The sequence below is a fragment of the Miscanthus floridulus genome, chromosome 16 (genome assembly GCF_019320115.1).
Source record: "Miscanthus floridulus cultivar M001 chromosome 16, ASM1932011v1, whole genome shotgun sequence".
Classification (NCBI taxonomy): Eukaryota; Viridiplantae; Streptophyta; class Magnoliopsida; order Poales; family Poaceae; genus Miscanthus; species Miscanthus floridulus.
This window is the reverse complement of record NC_089595.1, coordinates 2258698-2274412: the sequence shown is the minus strand read 5'-3', so window position 1 is coordinate 2274412 and position 15715 is coordinate 2258698. Positions and strand designations below refer to the sequence as shown.

General features: G+C 42.8%; 1 pseudogene; it reads right to left on the bottom strand.

Annotated features, from left to right (window-relative positions):
• Positions 1 to 583: 583 nt before the first annotated feature.
• LOC136513652 (uncharacterized) lies at positions 584 to 2741 on the bottom strand (annotated as a pseudogene).
• Between the last annotated feature and the right edge of the window lie 12974 nt (positions 2742 to 15715).

The following is a 15715-nucleotide window of genomic DNA, read 5'->3' as shown; positions in this document are numbered from 1 at the left end:
AAAAGTGATATCGTAGTTTTTTATTTATTTGCTTGCCTCTCGTTATCAATCGGCCGAAGCCTCGGAAGAAATTAGATTATGGGAAAATTGGCTGTAGCACGGGAAGATCGTGACTTCCATAAAATATCATTGAAAGACATCGGTCCGTAAAATATCACTGAAAGGTGCACACATGAACTCAAAGAACCATTCTGTTAGATTTGAGCGTCAGGTCTGTTAACTTAGACTAAAATACCCCAAACCGGTACAGGAGCTCTAAAACACATAAGAATCAAGCCCCAAACCGGTACAGGAGCTCTAAAACATAAGAATGAAATACAGGGCATGAACTGACAACATTTCAACACATACAAGTCACCATATGTACAAAATATTGACCAAGCACATGAAAAATATTCTGGTTCAACACATGGACTAATATTGACCAACACATCTTGCAAGCATATGGCCAAACAGGTTCACAGTACAGGAATCATATTGGTCTGGTCCAACACATACAGAACAACACATGCCTAAAATAGGTTCAGTACATAACTTTTTCATACAACAACAGTTCAATAAAATAATTCAGGATCACACTAGCCTAGTTTATGATGACCCTCCTAGCAATGCCTCCTGGTGATGTATCTAGTTGTGATGCCATTCGTCTTGTTATTGGCCTTGGACTCACGGGTGTGCCTGATGGTCTTGTTGGTGTAGAAACAGAAGCTGCCATCCTTCTTGTTGTTGGTCCTGGACTAACTGGTGCTTGGATGGCTAAGGAAGTAGAGGGGCTAGCTGTAGTTGTACCAGGTGATCGAGTGACTAAAGAAGTAGAGGTTATTAATGTACCATTCTTTGAAGTACCACCTCCTCCCTTTTTTCCTACATAACAGCAATGTAATCAAGTCATTTTGCATGTAGGGTAATTCAGCTAGAACATGAAACTTGAAGTTCAACTTACCTAGGTTCAACAGCAAGTTCAGTAGGGGGCTCAGAAGAAGTAGAGGTTCCTGTAGCATTCTTCTTGGACTTTTTGGAAGCATTCTTGCATTTTGAAGTATCACATCCTCCCTTTCTTTTACTACAGAACAACAATGTAATCAAATCACTTTGCATGTGGGAAAAAAAGAAACCATATTAGTAAAAATATGCAACTTACCTAGATTTGGCAGGAAGTGATGGTGGTAATTCAGCAGCAAGTTCAGTAGACGCCTTCTTAGATTTTTAGGAGCTTTGGTGGAGTTTGAAGTACTTGGTTTTTCTTTCCTTTTCCTACATAATAGCAAGGTAATCAACAATTATACTCACAAAGAATTGGTATTATACTAAGTGATAGGAGCATAAAATTAATTTACCTAGATTTAGTATGTATTGGTTGTGGTAATTCAACACCAAGTTTAGTAGGGGCTCACGACAACCCTTCTCAATGTGCCCAAAGTGGAAACATCTTTTGCATTGGTAAGGACCCCTTTTTCTTGGCTCACCCTTACTCTTCAGCCTTTTCACTCTTGGCCTACCCGCGGACCTTTCAAGCTTTGGAGGCAACATTTGAAACCCGGGATCAACAATAGGCCACTGTGACTTGCCAACCTTTGGGTTCACCTCAAACTGATAAGTAGCCTTGAAACGATGAACTGAGTAGTAGTTATGCACATAGTCATCAAGTTTTATTTGTCTCAAGGAACCTATAAAGGCAATAACATGTGTGCAAGGTTTACCGGAAATATGCCACTGCCCACATGAACATGTCTTGCTTTCAAGATTCACAGCATGCCTCCAAGGATAGTTGTCCTTAGTCAATCCAAATACTTCAGCCTTGAGACCACCACTCCCCTTAATTGTGTACTTCAAGTTTCTACTCTTCATTTTTAGCTCATTTATAACACTAGGGAGAATGGACCCTTCATGTTTGTTAGCTATATGCTGCCTCATAGCTATCTTTTCCATGATCATACCCCTAATTGTGTCCACGAGGACATCCACAGGGAACCCTTTGGTCTCTTTAATCCAGTTGTTGAAGGACTCTGATATGTTGTTATTCACATAATCAACCTTGCATTTCCCTGAGAACTTAGCTCGAGACCAAAGTTGTTTGTGCTCTGCTTGCAAATAAGAAATTGCTGCTGGACAATTCTCTCCAATTTTGTCCCAAAGCCAGTGATGCCTCCTAGGAGTACATGCCCAAGCACAAGGCCACATGTACTTCAGACATCTCCATCGAAGTGCTTTCTAAAATTCTACATGAGGTGCCAAAAACACTCTCTATGCTCAACGTCACCTTGGAAGACGTTGTGGACTACTATCTCTATGCCTTTGCAAGCATCTGTGTGTATTGTGAGTCCATGTGGAGTTCCAATTGCTCTCTTCAATTGCTTCAGAAACCATGTCCAATTAGCTTTTGTCTCTTTGTAAAAAATTCCATATGCCACCGGGTACATCCAATTATGTCCATCAATTGCTGTTGCTGCAGCTAGCTGTCCATTATATTTACCTATGAGATGACTAGAATCAACCCCTAGGTATGGCCTGCAACCAGCAAGAAATCCATTCACACATGCTTTGATGGCCACAAACATCCTATAGAAATAGACTTCACCATCATTTTTGTTCTTCTTGCAATCAATCTCTACTATGCTTCTAGGACATGTACCTTCTAACTCGGCTTTGAAACTCCACAACATTCTAAAACTTTCATCCCAAGTGCCATGTAGGCCTTTTAGTGCAAGTTGCCTTCCTTCGCACAACTTATTATATGACATTTTGATCGGGACTGTCTTTCAAGCTCAACTTGCAATTTCTTTGCTCCTAGGTCTGGAGTAGACTTGAGTACCTATGTTGCTCTGTCAGCAATCCAGGCTTTGCTAGCCTCCTTACCCCTCACTTGGCTGGTGCTAGCACAGGTATGGCTAGAACCTATTGAAAGGATCTAACAATGCCTAGAGGGGGGAGAATAGGCGTATCTAAAAATTTACTGTAAATGTTAAGTTCAAATATGTCAGTCAATGTCGGAAGTCCCAGCATTTGGGTTGGAACTCCCGACATTGTCAGATTTTTTGGCACAAATGTCAGCAGTTCCGACGCCTACGTGAACTACAAAAGCAGTGCCAAATTTAACTTTGCAGATAAATAATCTTACAACCTCACTTCCTAGTGGTTTGGTGAAGATGTTGGGTCACTCCCTTGACACCGTAATGCCTCCAAACCGTAGATCGAGTCCAAACCCTAAAATGAAGTTTGAGAGAGAAAGAGACAAACATATACGAGTAATCTCTAGCAATCACAACAACAAGCACACAGGACACAAGGATTTATCCCGAGGTTCGACAACCCCACTAAGGAGCTCCTACGTCCTTGTTGTTGAGGTGACCACCAAGGTCGGAGTCTTTTCTACTTCCTTGCCTCTCTCAAAGCGACCACAAAGGTCACTTGAGCTTTCCACTAAGAAATCAAAGGGTAATACAAACTTCCCAAGGCTCTTCCACAAGATGGAAGCTCTTGGGCAACGCCTAGCCGGCTAGGGGCAAAGCCCCAAGAGTAATAGACACAAAATCAACTGGCTTGACGAAGAAATCAAGTGTTCAAGCTTACCAAAGTGATGCTCTCACTTAATCCACTCTCCTTTCACTCAAAACACTAAGGGAATTGAAGATTAGAGTAAAGGGGGAAGGAGAGGGGTGCTTTAGTTGCTTGGGAGGTGTTGAGCATGAAGTGGGTTAGCTGTGAATGAGTCCATAACGGTTAGAAGTGAAGAGAGGGGTATTTATACTCTAAGTAAAAATCTAATCGTTCAAATCTACGTCGGATCTCGGGACTTCCGACGTTAACAGAAAGGACTATTCATGAAGAGTCAGAAGTAAGCGTGTGCAAGTCAATGTCGGAACTCTCGGCAAACGTCAGGACTTCCAACGTGCGCAGTTAAGCACCTAGCCGGCCCACAACAGGTATCGGGACTCCCAACAAGGGTCAGGAGTTCCGACATGCACAGACAGCCAGCCAGCAGAACCACCAATGCCGGGACTCCCGGCTTGGGTCGGGACTTTTGACTGTTGGGAGTTCTGACTCACGTCGGGACTTCCGACGTCCACAGTCACCGCGCAGGCTAAGTGACTAGGAGTCAGAACTTACTGCAAGAGTCATGACTTCCGACTGTTGGGAGTTCCGGCTTATGTCGAGACTTCCAACACCGACAGTCACAGAAAATTATTCTATGTGCTCGTGAAGTGCTAGAGTGTCTCTCTTTTGATTTTATTTTAATGCTTGAGCTCTCTATCTTCCTCAGACCAACTAAATTTGCATCCCTCTTTATAGTGCGGTGGATCCTAAACTCAAAAACAAAATTAAAACCTTTGGAGAGCATTTTGAGTTCGTCCGCCTTTTCAACTTCAAGAATTGAGGGATACCATTTCATCTTTATCAACTCTTTGATTCTTTCATAGGACTAATAGCTGCGACATGTCTCATTAAGATCACATTAGTCCCTAATTTGGATGTCATCAATACACCAAAACCCACATAGGGGGCAAATGCACTTTTAATCTCCCCCTTTTTGGTAATTGATGACAACCAACTTAGGCTTTTATAAGAATGAAAGAATGTAAAACTTTTGAACCCCAAAATTTATGAAGAGCTCCCCCTTGATATATGCATGAATTTGAATATCAATTAGAATCATCTATACATGATTTGCATACCTCAAGACAAAAGCTCCCCCTAAATTTTGCAATCTGTGGGGTGCAACAAGTGTGTGTGAACAAATAGATATTCGTGAAAAGAAATTGCAATATGACATGTTATTTCACACAACAAATAAAAGAATATGACGGCCAAGATTTCAAAGTAGAAATTTGAAGCAACACATGGCCATCAAAATACATGCACCATCACAAGTAGAGACAAGCACAAGTTAATAAGCTAGATAGATAATCATGACTTGTCCTATAATCATTCATCACAAGCATATATAGATATTTGTCCATCACAAAGTGGCCACCACACGACAAAGTGCTTACATGCTAAGGGTTTTAAAAGTCTCCAAACAAAATAACCAACTAACTTATTACAAGATGTCAAAGCCTAACACTCTCCCTTTGTCAACAAGTGCCAAAAGGGGTAGGCCACATGAAAAACCAACTACTCATCCTCATAGTCATCATCCTCATCTTGGTCACCGTCCTCACCACCATCATCGTCTTCATCATCATCATCATCATCATCATCCTCTTGCATGTAGTCCTCATCATCGTCGGCGGCCTTGCCCTTGCCATAAGGGCGAGAAGCGGCATCATCCTCATACGCCGCACATGCCTCATCATATAATGCCAACGAGTCACGAGGAGGCACAAACGGCGACGGAGGAGAGGACACAATACCTGCGTGCTGCTCCAAATGATATATCCTCTCTTGGATATCATGCTCACGTTGAGCACTAGCACAACATTGTCCAAACATATATGTCATTAGGAACTTGAACTTGCTGGTCTTCTTTCTAGAGGAGGACAAAGAGAGGGGCTCAGCACTAGAAGAGCGAGCAGCAGCAGCAGGTGGTGAAGCACCACGGCGAGAGTGAGAACCCGACACACCTTTCCTTTTTGCTTTGGCTGCATCACCTTTCTCCCTCAGTTCCCTAGCAGCAATGATGGAGGTCTTGTTGGATATCTTGAGGAGCTTTTGCTAAGTGTCATAGGGAAATCAGATGCTGGATACTTGCTCAATGACATGCATAATGTATGGTGCATAGGGAAGATGCTTCACTAGATCCTCAGAAGCATCATGTATCTTGTTCCAAATGTATCTGCTGATGGAAAACTTCTGAAACTCATCTCCAAATTGCTGAAGCACCTTCTGTGAATCATCACGAAGGAAGGTGGAGTCACCTACATTGGGATACAATATCTGTCATAGGATGTTGTTCAGAACATAATAGTAGGGCTTCACAAACATTGTCTGCCCATCAGCTGTGTGTCCATCAAGATACATATGTTGGTACTCCTCCAAAGCGACATCCTCATACTCAGTCAATTCAGTTGTAGTGCGGTCGTTGTGACTCAAACCAAGAAGGCGAGAGAAAGTGATGAAGTCCACCTTATAATGCTTGCCTTCAGTAGTCCAATGAACAATGTCAATAGCACCGGTAGGGTCTCGCTCATGATGATAGGAAGCATAAAACTGACAAATAATCTCATTGTTCCAATGCTTCCTAAACTCTAGCAAGTAGGACAGCCCCATTGAGCCAATATCATGAACCATCTGCACCAACTCGAGCTCCTTGTACTTACCAAGAGAGTATGCATCAATGCACTTCATCTGAAGGATCGGTGGCCCCCTTTTCTTTAAGAACTTCCGATATAGAATGGAATCATAAAAATCATAATGGAATGGGTGCCAGAAATGATACTCAAGTCGTAGATCCTTCTTGTCCTCAACATAAAGGTTCCTTCCCCTCATGGACCTGATGTCCTTAACCCGATGACGATAGTTCACTGGTAGAGGAGGAGTCCAACCACCAGCTGGATTGGGAGCCATGGCGGGCTCCCGCATGATCGGCAACACACCCAGGAAGGGAACAAGTTGAGAGATGAAGCCCGGTCCAGTAGTCAGGGTGCGAACAGGTGGAGCAGCAATGGTGCGGCTGGCACGCTCAAGAGCTTCCTCTTCTTCATCAACAATCGGCATATCCCCAACAAAGGCCAGAGCAGGAGGAGAAGCGGTAGCCGATGACCCTTGATCATCACGGCGACGGGCAGCATAGGAACCACCTGCACCACCATGCTTATATGATGCCTTGGTGTGGCCAGATGGCTTGGGGACAGCGGCACGATCTTGATTCTTCTTGGACCTCTTCTACTTGTGACGCGAGGGATTGCCACCGTCCATGACTGTGAAGAACACGAAGTGGAACTAAGAAACAAGACTACGAGAAGCAAACGAACATCGAGAAGTGAAGAAACATGAATGGAGGGGTCACCCTAGGGTCGGGAGTTCTAGCCTGGCATCGGGAGTTCTGACGGTCACCGGGACTTCCGACGCACAAGGTGACCATCCCATTCATGGAGCTTCAAATCGCGACATACATTCATTCAAGGAAGATAGAGGAGTAGAGAGGGAGAAAGAATAGAGGCAAAGCACAAGGTACATTGACAATAGGGTTAGGGTGCCACGGTAGTACCTTGAATCGAGGAAAGATGAGATGAAGAAAAACAAAATCACAGTCCACGAACTAATCCACGAGCGCGAGCACCACCACCAACGGAATCTCCACCACCGATCTGAGGAAGAACACCAAGGCACATGCGGTGGAATGGGGGCGGAGAAAGCGGAACCTCTGACGGCACAACCGAGAAGGAGATGACGTCGGAACTCCTAGTGGCCCAGAGGATGCCGGAGCCCCGGGCAGGCGAGGACCAAGGGCGGCGCAAGGAGGCGCAAGGACGGCGTGGAGAGGAAAGCGGGGCTACAGGAGGGAGGGGAGGGAGGGAATAACCATAGGAGAAGGGACCGGGCTGAGTAAATGAGACGGTGAAACGGTGCGGCGCGGTCAAAACGGACGACGCGGCGATCAAAAATCTAGATCTATGTCGGAACTCCTGGCTTATGTCGGGACTTCCAGCCGTCGGGACTTCCGACGTACGTCGGGACTTCCGACGTAGGGAAACAGAAAAATAACTCAACCTGCACTCACTCTACCATGTGGGGCAAAAATATGATGAACACTAACATTTTCACAAGTGTCTAGATTTCATTCAACCAACACAAAGCAATAGTCACTCATGAAAATTATAAAATAGATTTTGAAAGTGTCACACAATGTTTTCTTAATTCTTTTCTCCTAACTGGATCAAACAAAATATGTGTTCAAGGGATCAAGCCACGTTACGAGAATCAATGATATTTAGTTCACTCCTCAAAGCACAAAATCTTGACTCATCTAGGGGCTTTGTGAAGATATCGGCTATTTGCTTTTCGGTGCTCACATGATGAATGACGATATCTCCTTTGGCTTCGTGGTCTCTCAAAAAATGATGCCGGATGTCTATGTGCTTTGTTCGAGAGTGGTTTAAAGGGTTGTTTGCCAACTTAATGGCACTCTCATTGTCACACAAAAGTGGAATCTTGGTTAACTCACATCCAAAGTCCTTTAGTGTTTGCTTCATCCAAAGTAGTTGGGCACAGCAAGCGCCGGCCACCACATACTTGGCTTCGGCAGTGGACAAAGCAACAGAATTTTGCTTCTTAGAGCTCCAAGACATCAAGGATCGACCAATAAATTGGTAAGTCCCAGTAGTACTCTTTTGGGTTACTTTACAACCGGCATAGTCCGAATCAGAATCGCCAAGTAACTCAAAAGTGGAGCCCTTAGGATACCACAAGCCAAGATTAGGAGTGTCCACTAAATACTGAAAAATTCTCTTAATGGCCATCAAATGACATTCTTTCAGATTAGCTTGAAATCTTGCACACATGCACACGCAAAGCATAATATCAGGCCTAGATGCACAAAGGTAAAGAAGTGATCCAATCATGGAGCGATATACCTTTTGATCGATGTCCTTTCCTCCTTGATCAAGATCAAGATATCCATTGGTTGGCATGGGTGTCTTGATGGGCTTGGCCTTGTCCAAGTTAAACTTGTTCAATATGTCGTTGGTGTACTTGGTTTGATTTATGAACGTGCCATCCTTGAGTTGCTTGATTTGAAATCCAAGGAAAAACTTCAACTCTCCCATCATGGACATCTCGAACCTATTTGTCATAATCCTACTAAATTCCTCACAAAAAGCCACATTAGTACTACCAAATATTATGTCATCGACATATATTTGGCAAACAAAGATATCATTATTGACTTTGCGAGTAAACAAAGTAGCATCGGCCTTTCCTATCTCAAAACCTTGTTTAAGTAGGAAATCCTTCAAACAATCATACCAAGCTCTAGGGGCTTGTTTGAGCCCATAGAATGCCTTGTCGAGCTTGTAGACGTGGCTTGGATACTTGGGGGTCTTCAAAGCCCGGTGGTTGCTCTACATACACCAACTCGGATAGGGGGCCATTGAGAAATGCACTCTTCACGTCCATTTGATATAACTTGAAATCATGATGAGCGGCATAGGCAAGTAGAATACGAATTGATTCTAGCCTAGCCACCGGTGCATAGGTCCCCCCAAAATCCAAGCCTTCAATTTGAGTGAATCCTTGAGCCACCAACCTTGCCTTGTTCCTTATTACCACGCCATGCTCATCTTGCTTGTTGCGGAAGACCCACTTGGTTCCAATCACGTTTTACTTGGGTCTTTCCACCAAGCACCAGACTTCATTCCGAGTGAAGTTGTTCAACTCCTCTTGCATGGCTATCATCCAATCCAGATCATCAAGTGCCTCTTCCACCCTACGAGGTTCCAAAGGAGAAACAAACGAGTAATATTCACAAAAACTTGCTAAATGGGAACATGTAGTTACCCCTCATCGAATGCTCCCCAATATGTTATCAACAGGATGATCCCGTTGAATGGATTGATGCACTCTAGGATGTGGCACTTGAGTTGATCTTTGGATAGGGCCATCATCATCATCATCACGGTCATGATCGGTTGGAAGATCATAATCATGAGCTTGTGGAGGGTTGATTTCACTTCCTTCTTCATTGTTGAGTTGTGGTTGAGCTCGCTCATTGTTGACACCATCTTCATGAGAATGACCTTGTGCTTCATTTGATCTCCCATCTTAATTATTTCTTATTGTGGAAGCTTCACCATGTTCATTGGATGAAACATGATGAATGGTTGGATCAAGATCATCATGCACAACATGGTCTTCATCTTCGTCTTCGATGGGCTTTACTTCACCAATGGCAAGCTTCTTAATTGCTTTGTGTGGAGCTTCTTCATTACCTACATTCTCAACATTGACTTGCTCTTTTTGAGAGCCGTCGGTTTCATCAAAAGTCACGTCTACCGTGATTTCAATCAAACCTTTGGTTTTATTGAAAACACAATATCCATGTTCGTTAGTACCATAACCAAGCATGAAACCTTCATCAACCTTTGGTGCAAACTTAGAACTTTTGGATTTCTTGTTAAGTATGAAACACTTGGATCCAAAAACTCTAAAGTAGTGCACCTTAGGCTTTTTACCGGTTAGAAGTTCGTAGGCGGTCTTTTCTCTTTTCTTGTGAAGATATAAGCGGTTGATGGCATGACATATTGTGTTGACCGCTTCTGCCCAATAGTTGGTTGGAGTCTTGTACTTATCCAACATTGCTCTTGCGGCTTCTATGAGCGTTCGGTTCTTCCTCTCCACAACACCATTTTGTTGTGGAGTGTATAGAACCGAAAACTCATGCTTGATTCCTTCTTCATCAAGAAACTCTTCAATGTTGGTGTTCTTGAACTCCGTCCCATTGTTACTTCTAACTCTCTTGATTTTGACATCAAACTCATTTTGGGCTCTTTTTGCAAACTTCTTGAAGATACCTTGGACTTCACTCTTTTCACGCAAAAAGAATACCCAAGTGAAACAAGAATAATCATCAACAATTACAAAACCATATTTGTTACCACCAATGCTTATGTAAGTGACGGGTCCAAATATGTCCATGTGAAGCAACTCCAATGGCCTTTCGGTTGTCACAACATTCTTGACGGGATGTTTAGCTCCAACTTGTTTTCCTGCTTGGCATGTGCTACAAATCCTATCTTTCTCAAAAGAAACATTTGTTAGTCCAAGGATGTGTTCGCTCTTTTGAAGTTTGGCCAAGTTCCTTATCCCAACATGGGCAAGTCGGCGATGCCATAACCAACCCATGCTAGATTTTGCCATTAAACAAGTCTCGGAATTTACTCTATTTGATGTGAAATCAACTAGATATAGTTTTCCTTTTAAATGACCCGTAAATGCAATAGAGGAATCCTCCCTTCTATAGACTTCCACACCCTTATCCGTAAAGAGACAATTGTAACCCATCTCACAAAGTTGTGAAACGGACAACAAATTGTATCTCAACGAATTCACAAGTAAAACATTAGAAATGGAATTATCATTTGATATAGCAATTTTACCCAAACTGAGGACTTCTCCTTTTTCATTGTCACCAAACACAATATTTCCACTTTGATCATGACTTGGTTGAAATGATGTGAACATGTCCTTCTCTCCATTCATATGATTGGTGCATCCACTATCCAACACCCAACTTGTTCCACCAGAGGAATATTCCTACAAAGACAAATTAAGCTTTTGTTTTAGGTACCCAAAAAGATTTGGGTCCTAGGGGGTTAGTCACATAAAACTTGGGCACCCAAGCACTCCTCATAATTTCCTTTCTCTTTTGGGGACCAACATACTTAACCACAATCTTGCCATCCTTGCCCAACAACACATATAGTCACTAGCATAGCACCGTGGAAGTGGTGCTTGTGGCTTGGGGACATCGGATTGCTTTGTCTTGATTGTCTTGGTACTTGTAGGTTGGATCTTTGGAATGTAGACCTTGTTGTTGGCCTTGCATATAAGCTCATCAAGAGCAATGCCCTTGTTGAACTTCACACAAGGCGCACCATTGATCTGTTCCTTCCATTGGCCTTTCCATCATACCTATTGTAGCCAATGCCTTCCTTGATTGATGGGTGCCTTGATGACTTGTATATAGTCTTGTTAGATTGCTCTTGACACTTGCACCTATTCTTCAATATCATCTTCAAACTATGAATCTCCTTGTCTTTCTTCTCTAACTCAACAAGGTTAGTTTTATATGCATTCACATCAATTTTATAGCATCTTTTACAACCAACACTAGTGGAGACATTAGAGTCTTCGGTTGCCTTAGGAGAAGTTGAAGTGCTAGCCCAAAGAGTACTATAGTTTAACTCAAGATTTTGGTATTTTTCTTCCAAGCTTGTGAGGCTTTCTTGTGCTATACTCTTGTTTACACTAGAATTTGGAAGAAGAGTTACAGGGGTTCGGAAGCTCCCGAAAATCATGTCATCATCAAGGAATCAGCTACGTGGAGATCAGAACTAGTTGATTTGGATGCACTAGAGTCGGCTTTCTTCAGATAGCGCCAGTAGATGATGACAGGGGCTACGATCGGCGCTGGGACGAGACATACTGGACTCTACAAAAAGGGAAAGATTAGAGTCCAAGTTATCTTAAATTAGGAATATTTTCATTATACCAAAGATTGTATTGAGTCGTACTCGAGTAAGGTTCATGTTTAGACTCCGGGTATAAATACCAAACCCCGGCTATTGTAAAAACAACAATCAATCAAATACAAAGTCAATTACTTTTGTTGGATCTGGCCACCCCTTAGGAGTAGGAGTAGAGTAGACCCTGACAAGTTTTTCAGCGAGTATGGCTGCATCAATCTGGTCGACCTCCACTGCTTGTCTGTAAGTACCGTCATGGTTTATACCTCTGTTCGTATGGCTGCATTGATCTGGTCGACCCCCACTGCGACTCTGATATAGGCTAGTTATCGATTCTTGTCTAATTCAAGTATGGCCTATGTGATTCTGCCTTACACCCCACTGCTTGAATTAGATCAAGGTCAAGTTATCGGCTCTACCTTAGTATGACAGTCTTTGGTAGATTCATTAAGTTACCGATATTGCTTATTACTTTCATTGTTTATCTAATTATAGCAATATCACTCTATCCGATTGAGATTGATCTAGATCGGCCTTATATCTTATTTAACTCATTGTTTGCTAATCTAAAACTGATCTAATCTACATCTTAAGTGATGAGTTATGTTTTTTATTGGCTGTTTTGTGTCAATCTTAATCGTGCATAGCATGCGGTTAAGGCATGTCCAATCTTGAGTAGATCTATTAGTTAATGAAAACCGTTCCATGGCCCGTCATCATGGCCTGTGGGATTCTGCCTCTCACCCCACTATTGGCACTGTGGAGTGGGGATCGTTAGTTAGTAGACCCGTTCCTGAGAAGGCATGACCTTAACTGTGCGCTATGCCTGAATCGGCCGTTTAGCCGATATCGAATGCTTCCACGAATAGTTCACATTATGAGATCATTGAAGTAGAGATAAGTTGAAAGATGTGTTAGCCCCATGATCTTGTTATTGTATTACGGCCTATATGATTCTGCCTCATGCCCCACTAATATTAGTAATGAGTTAGGGTCATCAAGTCTATTGTTGTTTCTATGGCCTGCATGATTCTGCCTGATGCCCCACTGGTCATGGCGATAGATGAGATCTAACATGTTCATTAGATTTATCTTTATTAAATGGTTAAGAGGTGTTGAGTTGTTTCTTTAAATAAAAGGAGTTCAGTTACTTGTAATCATTGGCTCAGTATAAACCAATCATCATTGATATCTTATTGCCATTGATTAATATTTTCTTAAATAACATTTATCCTGAATGATAATCCATTCTTCTTATTCAACCCCATGAGCTTTAATCGATTTATTCTTGTGAACATGCTGGGATCGCCTATTTAGTCGATTTCCTCTCATATCGGCTCTCAGAGCCGCACACTCGGGACTGTCTGGCAACACCAGCACGTTCCGCCCTTAATTACTAATAAGCTTTCTCTCCTTGTCAATTGCAGGGTCAAATTAACTGGCACGTCTTGGGAGGATTGTGCAGGATCGACCACCCTTGCGCTGAAGCCAGGCAGATCTGCTCCATCGAGCGGACCCTTTCGGCTTGCTGCGTGTGTCCTCGGCACAGAGACAAAATTTCTATGTCGACACACATTTCTGGCACGCCCGGTGGGACCCCACAATCGTCATGGCGGCTCACAACAACGACAACATCCTTATGGTACACTATGAAGACCTACCTGATGAGGATAAGGATACCATTGGCAAGGCTATAGAAGAATTTCAGAAGAAGTGTTTGTTGTCCTACACCAAAACACGTGACAGCACAATTATTCAGAAATTTCCACTACCAAGAGTTCTACTACACGGGCAGACAGATACAGTCGAAGCTGAAGACAAGCATTTCTTTATGGAAGTCATAGACAAATCTGTTCATGATGCCATATCAAGCCGCAATGAAGCTTTCATTGACGCATTTCACAATGCCATGGGATTCCAGTTGGTCAGGTTAGATCGACTTGTTTCAACATTCTAGATCTGTTGACTCAAGGGACTAATCAAGTCGGTACCAGCCATCAAGAAGTAGTATCAGCTGGTAATGGTGATGTCCAGACACTTCAAGGTTCATCTAAACAAACTCCAGGCACTACTATGAATCAGGTACAGTACAATCCTGGACCGTCAATACAACATGTACAACAGCCGATGGGGCAAAGTCAGAACCAGATGATCAATTTTGGCACATCAGGCCACATACCATCGTCGGCTCAAAAAATAGCACCATCAATTCAAAAGATCCATAGAGATATAGATCCTTATGTCTATAATCATAGACTTCAAGCAGCAAGCCAGCAAAGGACCCAACAGATTGAGATTCCATAAGGCTATCACTATGGCACAGATTATAACACCCTCCACATGATCCAAATCCAGGATATCAAGGCACGCGCGATTTCAATCCACAGATGGGTCAGCAAGTATCAAGAAATCCAAATCCACAAGCTGATGAGTTGCTGCTAAAGGTGACAGAGATGATGAAGAATTAGTTCGGTCTGAAGCCAAAAGGACTGACCTTTTCATACAAATGTCCATATCCAGAATGGTATGATTTGGTCGCTCTTCCTATAAATTACAAGCTCCTAGAGTTCGCCAAGTTCACTGGTTAAGACAGTACAAGCACAATAGAACATGTCAGTCGGTATCTTACATAATTGGATGAAGCATCAGTTGAGGATGCCCATCGAATTCATTTCTTCTCCCTATCCCTATCAGGGCTAGCCTTCACTTAGTTCTCGTCACTACCAGTCAACTCCATTGCCAATTAGGCTGACCAGGAGAAGAAGTTTCATACATACTTTTACACTAGGACTGGAGAAAAGAAGATCACTGATCTGACGACCATGAGACAGAGGACTAATGAATCGGGCACTGAGTTTCTTTAGAGATTCTGAGAGACTAGGAATTTGTGCTTCTCATTGAGTTTGGCCGATGATCAGCTAGCTGCTTTAGCTATCCCTGGAATGCTGCCAATGTGGAAGGAAAAGCTGCTAGGACAAGAATTTGATAACTTGGGTCAATTGGCTCAATGAGTAGCAGCGCTCAATAGCCAATTCCAGAGTATGCGCAGAGACACCCAATTCCAGAAGAGTACCACCGTAGCCGAAGCTTATGATCCATACTCAGCAGATGACGGCTATGAAGATGAAGATGAGGAGATTGCTGCAGCTGAATGGAATTGGAGCAAGAAGACAGTAATGGTGCCAAATCCTTGGGGAAGAGGAGTCAAGGAGAGCTATGACTTTAATGTCACGAAATTGGACAAGCTCTTTGACTTTTTACTTGAGAAGGGCTAGATCAAATTGCCGGACAATCATGTTATGTTGCCCCCTGAACAGTTGAAGAATAAGAAGTTCTGCAAGTTCCATAATGCTACTTCTCATTCCACTAATGAGTGCAGAATTTTTCGGCAGCATATACAGAGGGCTATTCAGCAAGGGAGACTCAAGTTTGATACGCCTCGGAAGATGAAAGTTGAAGATAATCCTTTCCCAGGAGATCAAAATATAGTTGATGTTGGGATATTCAAAGGAAAAACTAAGGTCCTAACATCGGCCAAATCAAGAAAAGATGGAATAGTCGATCCCAAGATGCAAATATCGGCTGATGAATAC